This window comes from Nicotiana attenuata, unplaced genomic scaffold (genome assembly GCF_001879085.1).
Source record: "Nicotiana attenuata strain UT unplaced genomic scaffold, NIATTr2, whole genome shotgun sequence".
In the NCBI taxonomy this organism is placed as follows: Eukaryota; Viridiplantae; Streptophyta; class Magnoliopsida; order Solanales; family Solanaceae; genus Nicotiana; species Nicotiana attenuata.
Window position 1 is genome coordinate 305,158 of NW_017671297.1, and position 9,650 is coordinate 314,807.

The following is a 9,650-nucleotide window of genomic DNA, read 5'->3' on the forward strand; positions in this document are numbered from 1 at the left end:
GCGGGTGTTGATTGCAGAAGCAGGATTTTCTGAGTTAAGTGAAAAGCGCACCTGCGATGGTTTTCCAGCAGGTGCGGGGTCGCAGAAGTGACTTGGAGACCACAGATGTTGAAAAACGCTTGGCAGAAAGTATAAAAGGCCTTCTTCGCGAATTTCTGCCATTTCTTCACCATTTTTGGACGAGTTTAGAGCTTAGGGATTTGATTTCAAGAGGGAATCAAGTGTTTTCAGTGAGGTAAGCTACTTGGGCTTTGTATTTTGTATTTGTGATGATTTTTCCACTACCTAATCATGAAATTAGTGGGAAATTCGGGGAGAAGTTGGAGGTTAGGGCTTGAGTTTGGAGAGCTTTAATCGGGGATTTGAGGGGCCATTTGAGATCCGATTTTAATAATTTTGGTATGTATAGACTCGGGAGTGAAAGGCGTTTCTAGTTTTGTAATTTTTATCGGATTCCGAGACGTGGGCTCGGGGGACGGGTTTGAGCCAAATTTGGGATATTTGGTCTAGTTTGATAATTTTCGTGTGGGTTTCATTCCTTTAGCGTGTATTGATGATAATATACTGATTTTGGTTAGATTCAGAGCATTTGGAGGTCGGATCGAGAGGCAAGGGCATCGCGGGTTAGAGCTTTAGCTTGGTTTGAGGTAAGTAACGCTTCCAAACTTGGTTCTGAGGGTCCAAAACCCCGAACTATGTGTTTTATGATTAAATATTGAGGTGACGCAAATACCAAGTGACGGGCGTGTGGGCGTGTACCATGAGAATTGCGGCTGTATCATTCCATGGCACCGCTTAGTGACTCTTTCTTGTTGGTACCTGTGTAGTGATTATGTAATTAAGTTAATGAGCTGTAAATCATGCTAATTATCATGTTAGGGCTTCTCGCCGATACTGTTGAGACCAGAGAGGTCGTTTCTTGCTGTCATATCATTAGCTTCATTGATACTCTGTACTCAGTCTTGTTCATGCATATTATATCATGTCTCAGTCTCGGTTATTGTTATTTGGCACATCATGTCATTATTTTGGGCTAGTTTCTCGCTATTGCGAGCCCATGTATGTGAGACTGGAGAGTTGTGACTGAGTGAGGCCGAGAGCATGAATTCGAGTGACAGTTATGGGATCGGGCTGCACACTGCAGCAGATTATTGATTATGCCTTCATTGGCTTGTTATAGCGCTTGGGCTGAAAGGAGCCCCTCCGGAGTCTATACACCCCCAGTGAGCGCGGATGATACTATTGAGGGATGGATTTACCTGGACATGAATTTGTCCGAAGTACTAATACTATTGAGGGATGGATTTCCCTGGACATGGATTTTTCCGAAGTACTGATACCTGGATATGGATTTCTCCTCAGGGTTGGATTACGCTTGTTCCTCGGTACCGGTTGACTTGGGGTCAGTGTTGTATATATATTCCGGGATGGATTTTCCTAGGCCGGATGGCCATATGCGGTACGGAGTGGTTAAGCGCTTGAGAGTGGGAGCACACGGTGCATTTTCATACATTTCTGACATTGACATGTAGAGTTTTACTGAGCTTTATACTTCACATTGTTCGGATTAGCACTTTTCTTTACTGTCACGTTAAAAAAAAATGAATTGCCAACGTGCCTACTTTCTTGTACAATTTAAATGTGTTAATTGTTGAGGTTTAGTTCGTCACTACCTATCAGTCCAATGTTTGGACTTATTACTTACTGAGTTGGTGTACTCACGTTACCCCTTGCACATTGTGTGCGGATCCAGGTATCTCAGGTCATGGTAGCGTTTGTTGACTGTTCTAGACGCAGATTTCACTGGAGATAGCGAGGTAGCTGTCTGGCGTTCGCAGTTCCGCCTTCTCCCTCTTTATCTTCCCTCTAGTATACTTTGGATATTTCAGACTATTTTGGTCTAGTTGTGTTTCGGAAAAAATGTAGTATTGCTCATGACTTAGTGACACCTTAGGTCGGGCTGTTATTTTTTTCCGCTTTTATTTGGGTTTTAACTTTATATCGTTTATGGTAATATTAGTTGAAAATTGGTATTTATTTAAGGTTTTTAAAATGTAAATGGTTTAAACTATTTTGGGAAAAATGTGTCGGGCTGGCCTAGTTTCACGATAGGCGTCATCACGACCGGATCGATTTGGGGTCGTGACACGAAACATACATGCGACGCGGTTACTCAGAGATTTCTTAAGTTATTAAGATTCCTCAATTCTTTTTGAAAATACTAAGTTTAATGGGAACACTTAAATTCTTAAATTCCTCAATTTAAATTCCTTTCAACACGATTATTACGCAAACCTCAATCTTATTTCTTCTCAAGGAAAATAGTAAACATAAATCAACAACAGTATCAACAAGGCATGATGTAGCCTAAAACTACCCGGACATAGGCATAATAGTAGCTACGCACGGACTCTCGTTACCTCGTGCGTACGTATCCCTCACATAGGAGCACATATTGAATTATTTCATCTATGAGGTTAATTCCTTCTTACAAGGTTAGAAAGTAGACTCACCTCGCTCCGAAGTTCCATAACCGACTCTTGAGCCCTTCAAATTGTGATCATGTAATTTTTACCCTACCAAAATATTCCTACAAAATTAATAAATACATTAGTCCTATTTATTTTTAGATTTTTTAAAGGATTTTTTTGTGTTTATTTGGAATTATTTGCATTTTTGGTCGTATTTTTCATTTCTAAATTTAAGATTGACTAATTGTGTAATTTTTCCTTTTTAAATTTAAGATTGACTAATTGTGTAAATGATACAAAGAGATAATTAGTTAAATTTTATAAATTAAGATAATTTAGTACTTAATATAGGGTTTATTTAAATTAATTAACTTTTAAAATTAAAGAATAGGGGGTCTTGGCCGAATTGGGCCAATTTAAACTAGCCCAATCCCAAACTTAACCCAAAAAACCACCCAGCCCAAAATCCCATTCGGTCCGCCCCATATAAACCCAAACGACCTCATTTTTCCTCCATTCAATCCAGACCGTTGATCTCTAATAGATCCAACAGTCCGGAACTCCCTCCCCTTTTAATATATATATGTCCTGACCCCTTCCTACCCCCCTCATTTCACATTCCCCACTCTCTCACATCTCTCTCTCAATTCCTCAAACCCTAGTCGCCCTATCTCCCTCCACCTTAAACCACCACCAAACCCTAGCCGCCTCTCCACCCTCCGCCTAGAACCGCCGGCCGGGAATCACCTCCGCCGGCCGGGTTTAACCAAATAACCCCAAACCAACATCAATTAACTCCTCTTCTCCTCCTCTACCTCACCCCTCCAACCAAATCCACAAGAAAACCAACAAAACCTACACCTAAAATAGGGCCGAAACCCTAGTGCCACCCTAACCCCACCGCCGGAAATCGCTTAAGGCAGCGGTGGAGCTCCAAAATCCCTCAAACTCACACCATACACTCTCCTCACCTCCTTTAACCTCATCCTACCAACCAAATCCCTAAAAACCAACCAAAATCCCTAGATCTTAGATCTAAATATCTAGCAACCCTAGATCCACCCCCTTTTTAATTTTTCTAGTTCATTTAAAGATCCCTGTGCCAATATCTCCCATCAAGGATCTCAAATGCCAGATGGGTGTATTGGCATGAGGGTCTTTAGCGGCTAGATTTGATCTTTTTACGACAAAAATAAAGAAAAAGAGCTTAACCTAGTTTGTATAATAATCCTCACGACAAAATCTTTCACTCGGGATCTTAGATTCTCTGAGAGAGTCTTGGCGCGATTAGCAACTAGATCTAAAAAAAAGAGGAGTTCTTTAATTTCTGTTTCTGTACTTTCTGTTTTTTTCTTTATGTTCTATTATTATTATTATTATTATTATCATTATTATTATTATTATTATTATTATTATTATTATGTGCTTTGTTATTATTATTCTTCATGTTTATTTCCAGTATTGTCATTTTATTTTTTCTTTACTGTTATTTATTTATTGTTATTTATTTACTGTTTTGTTATTTCTTATTAGTAATTATCATTGTCAGTTGTATTATGTTTAATTTGCGCTTAAATATATTATGTTCATTTTTATATCATTATGTCTTTTATTTGTTATTTCGTTTACATTAATTAATTAATTAAAAAGGATTTAATCAATATAAAGTAAAAAAAAGTGTTAAATTAATTTATTTTTTCCTTTTTTGCTTTCTGTTTACTATTTCGTTTTTGTTGTTGTTTGTTTACAATTTCCTGTTATTTATTTTTATGATCGGACATGGCTAAATAGACATGCCCATAACTTTGTAAAAAAAATTAAGAGTCCAAGCTCTTCAGGCGAAGAGTCACCTGACTCAAGCCCAGAACCAATCTGGTTCTGAGGTAATTCCAAGACCCTTAAGGGTCAATTTTGAAAACCTGATTCTGAAAATCATTCAGAAAGTACTAGAACTTTCTAGAATAGGGACAACTGTCCCAATGCTGAGTAGGAAAATAGGGATAAGATCCAAAAAATATCCAGAAATGGAACACTTGTCCATTTTCTGAGATAAGGAAGGTACTAAAAATTGGACATCTGTCCATTTCTGTCAAGAAAGATGCCTTGCCCCTGAGGGAATTTTGGCAGATTCTTTTGTACCTTAATTCTTATCCGTTTTTACTCATTCACTCTATAAATACACTCCTTTTTTACACACAACATAGACCCGAGGATAGACACAGACACATTTTAATACAGATACATTTTGATATAGACCTGGAGATAAACCTGAAGACACACATTTTGATATAGACCTGAATACACTGAAATAGCTACACATTGAGACACACACTGAAAAATACAGAAAAATTTCCTGAAATCATACTAATTTGGCAATGCTTTTGGAGTCTCTTTCTTTCACTTTTAGCAAGGAACTCCTACTGGTTTCATACTATTTTTCTGGGATTTCTGAGTTTTAAGCTGAAGCTGTTTTGGTTTCCTGTTTGGGTTTTCTGGCTGCTGCTCTTACTCAAGTTTTTAGAGACCTATTTTCTTTATCTGTTTGTTTTTCTTGCTGCTGTCAAGGTATTTTTCTTAACAAATGTAAAGTTTCATTTTGCTGAATCATGACTTGGATTTGTTGGTTATCATAAATTTTTATTTGTTTGAATACTGCATGAATCATGTTGTTTGAAGTTGTGTGGTGTAAGTTTTTGTAGAGTTAATTATTTACACTGTTAGGTGATTTAAGTCATGTTAGCTTTATTAAGTATTGCAACATCTGTTTAAAGCTTCATACATTTATAAAATCTGTATGTTCATATGCAGCAGTATCACATAGATCATTTTCCAAAAAAATTTGTTAGAATAGTAATAGGCAGTTTGGTTATCATTGCTCAGTTAGCAAAATGTAATCATTTAAATTTTAAATTCCATTCAACATGATTATTACGCAAACCTCAATCTTATTTCTTCTCAAGGCAAATAGTAAACATAAATCAACAACAATATCAACAAGGCATGATGTAGCCTAAAACTACCCGGACATAGGCATAATAGTAGCTACGCACGGACTCTCGTCATCGCGTGCATACGTAGCCCCCACAAATAGGAGCACACATTTTTAATCATTTAATGGTTAATTTCCTCTTACAAGGTTAGAAAGGAGACTCACCTTGTTCCGAAGTTCCATAACCGGCTCCTGAGCCCTTCAAACAACTCGAACCAATGCACAACGCTCCAAGACTAGCAATAATTATGCAAACCCATTAACATACGCTCAATTACTCATTAAAATCAAATTTTGTAACAATTTCTAACCTCAATCGAAAAGTCGATAAAAATACCCTCCGGCCAAGTGCCCGGATTCCGAAATTTTTCGAAGATAAATTTTACCCATAACCTCACGAACTCAAATATATAATTTACTCTCAATTTCATATCCAAAATCACGGTCAAAATCCAATAATATGATTTTCTAGGTTTTCCTCAAAATTCCAAATTTTCCACTAATATCCATGTTAAAACATATATATAATCGATGTATTTAACTCAAAACTAGTATAAATCACCTACCTCATGCTTGGTGATGAAAATGGCACCTCAAAGTTGCACCAAAATCGACTCCCATGGAAGAATGGAGTGAAAATGAGCCAAACCCTCGCTTTAAAGAAACCTCACTGCCCAGCGATCCCCGCACCTATGGTCACCTGACCGCTTTTGCGGTTCCGCAGGTGCGGCCTATAATCCGCTTCTGCGGCCCTCCTCCAGCCCCTCAACTCCGGATCTGCGCCTTCTCTTCCGCGGGTACGGCCCCGCGTCCCGCTTTTGTGGCGGGATGACCGCATCTGCAGTCCCAATACTCCTAGCCTAGATCGCATTTGCGACCCTCATGGCCGCTTCTGCGGTGCCGCACCTGCGGCCAAAACCTTGGAGGTGCGGTCACACCAGAAGCCCAGCTGCTTCAACCCTTCCTCAAATTCTATTTTAAATTCGTTAATCACCCGGAATCCACCCGAGGCCCCCGGGACCCCGTCCAATCACACCAACCAGTTCCATAACATAACGCGGACCTGCTCGAGGCCTCAAATTGCATCAAACATTGCTAAAACCATGGATCGTACTTCTGTGAGCACGTGATTTTTGCCCTAAGCAGTAATTCCCAAAATTTCAAACAAAACAATTTTTTTTTCTAGTATTTTATAATTTTTTGTGAATTTTGTGGCATTCTTTGGTAATTGTTGCATTTTTATTTGTGCATTTTAATCCATATGAAAATACCAAAAATATGCATTGGCATTTAGGGATTTAATTTCACAATTTTAGTGTTAATTAGTTTTGGAATAAAATATAAAGAAAATTGCAAGAAAATAGTTCATTGCATTACTAATTATTGCATTTGATTTTAAATAGAGTTACAAGTAATTTTAGGAGTTAAATAGTGTAATTAGGTCTTCGCTTTATTTTAGCATTTTATAAAATCAGAAAAATAAGTACAAAAATACCAAAAAAAAAAGAGGAAAAGGAAAAATTAAAAATGGTCCTAATTGGAGACCAAATTTGGGCCAAAATCAGTTAGCCCAAACAAATTCCCACGTCCAGGCCCAAATGCCCCGCCCGGTCCAAGTGCCTCATGATCAAAACGACGTCGTTTTGACGTCGTTTAATCACGACCATCCATCTCCCCAGATCCAGTGGCCACGATTGACTCTCAAAATGTAATAAAACTGTAATAACTTTTATACAAAACTCAGCGACAATTCCCATCCTCCTCGTACAAACCTTAACCCCGCCTTCCTCCGCCGTCCTCCGCCCTAGCGCCGCCGGCCGGAAATCGCCGCCGCCGGCGGCGATGCTTCGATGACCATCAAAAATACACCACTGACTCCCCTCGTCTTCCCCTGTCCAACCATGCCCTCAGCTCCCCTCGAATCATAGCCAATCTCGTCGAATATTCCATCGAAGTTTCCGGCCAAGTCGCAAACTCACCCAAACTGGCCCAAATTCGTACCAAATGTCCCTCATCCCTCCCTCATCATTAATCCCTAGCCAAAAGCTTTCGAATATTGCCAGAGTTTCTCGAATTTTAGATCTTAGACTGGCAGAACCCTAGCTCAGAAAATCTTGGGGATTTTGGACCGTAATTTCCCTAATCATGTGTGTTCTTTTGAAAACACACGATTAGGGATGTTACGTGTCAAGAATCCCGGAGGATTCAAACAAATGGCCGGTCAGAGTTCACCCCATAGTCAGTCGAGTGCTCAAACTAAGTAAGTTTTCCTTGTTCTTCTTCGTTAGTCTCTTCTTCTTGACTGATATTTCCTCTTGATCAATCAATTTAGGGCTTGAGTTTATTTCTCCTCATTTTTTTCGGTTGAACCAGTGTTCAAATAGGTTAGCCTGTTTCTTATTTGTTATTCTTCATTGTCTTTTAATCAATAGTGAGAATTGGGTCGTTTGTCAATTTAGTTGTGACTGAGTTCTTTAGAATTAGGATTGATCATGTTTAGGATTTAGTTTAAGTTTTGAGTTGCTTAAATCTTCTCCAGGCTTCATGTATGGTTAAGTTTGTTCTATTAGTTGTGTGTGTCGAATCTGTTTGCTTACAGTTTTGATCGATACTATTTGAGCACTGTTTGACTTTGACTTGTTATTAGTAGTTGTTAATCCAAAAATCAGTAGTTATTTGAATTTAGGATTTGCGATTGGATTGGTGGGTTGGTTAATTTGCAGAAATAGTTATTTGGACCAGGGTTAGTTAGAAAGTTTAGTGTAGTTAATGTAGGCTAGTAATTTCAGGAGGTTCAAAGGGTAGTTTAGGCATGGAAAAAGGGTACTTTCATCAGATTTGGTAATTTTTGAAGGGGGGTAAGGATAGAATAGGGATTGTAATAAGCATAGAACTTTCTAGGAGGGACTATAGTGTAGGTTCTAATAAACTTAAGTTAGTTGCTTGTGTAACAAGTCAGAAATAATGGGGTAAACACTGAAATTAGAATAGGGACTAAGGGGGTAAAAGGAAAATCTGAAATTGGACCCTAAGTTCATCTATAAATAGGCATTCATTTGCCTTGATGAAAGAAGTTTTTGGGCAGTCCTCTAAACCCCTTCCAAAAGGCATAAAACAGAGTTTCTAAAAATCATAAAATTCCTTCAAAACAATACTGATCTCAGCATTGAGATCAGAAATAAGCTGGTTGTCGAGTATACTGTTCTATATGTGAAAGTAGCTGCCAAAAGAGTTGTTAGGTCTATTTGAATTGCTGTAAACTGAGTCTGGGTAATCGATTTGGCTTTGGACTGCATTGGTGCTTGAAATTGTTGGTGTTTTGGTTCATTGCTGGAGTTTCAAACCTATTCCTGAACTTGCTGTGTTGATTGAGTTATTACTGGATTTCNTTGGGGAACCCCTGAAAAATTGCTACAAGCTTTGAGCTCTAAAAATTTCCCCAAAAGTGTGTTCTCCAGTTTTCAGATCTAAGATTTGAAATTCAAACTCCAAAAACCAAAAACAGTAGAAAATATCCAAAAATCCAAAAAAAAAAGCTGTTACATTGATTATTTGTCAGATTTCAGCTCTTAACTCAACTAGTTAGCTCGTTTAGGATCAGAATTAGCTCAGATCTCTCTGTTTCTGTTCTGTGCTCGAATTTTTCTTTTTTTTAAAAAAGCATTTGGGAGTCGTTTGAGGTTTAATTGAGCCGATGCTGGGTGATTCTGTCTGTTGAGTATGATCTATGACTTCCTAGTTTGATTTCAAAGTAGACTTAAGGTGCTTTGGTTGGTTTTATTTCTTCCTGGGCTTTTGTGGTGCTATTTTGGGTTTCATTGCTGCTGGTTGTATTTGCTGCCTGTTGCTTGCTGCTGCTGACTTCTTTCCTCCATTTCTATTCGATTGCCAGGTACACTTCTTCGAATTACCTTGACGTAGCTTTGAATTGAAGTTGAAATGAAAGGTGTTCACCAGATTTATGTTCGTCTGAATATTGTCTGCAGCTCATAATTGAATAGATGTTAGCTAATTATATGTAGTTGATGTTAGTTATTTGTTTTAGCTAATGAGATTTGTTTTTGTATTATATGAACAATAGATATATATATATGGACTGTAACTAGGGACTGCTGAACTGTTATGATCATGTTAACATCCTTTGCTCATTAGAGTTTGTTAAGTTGTTGGTTTGTTTCACCACAGCAATT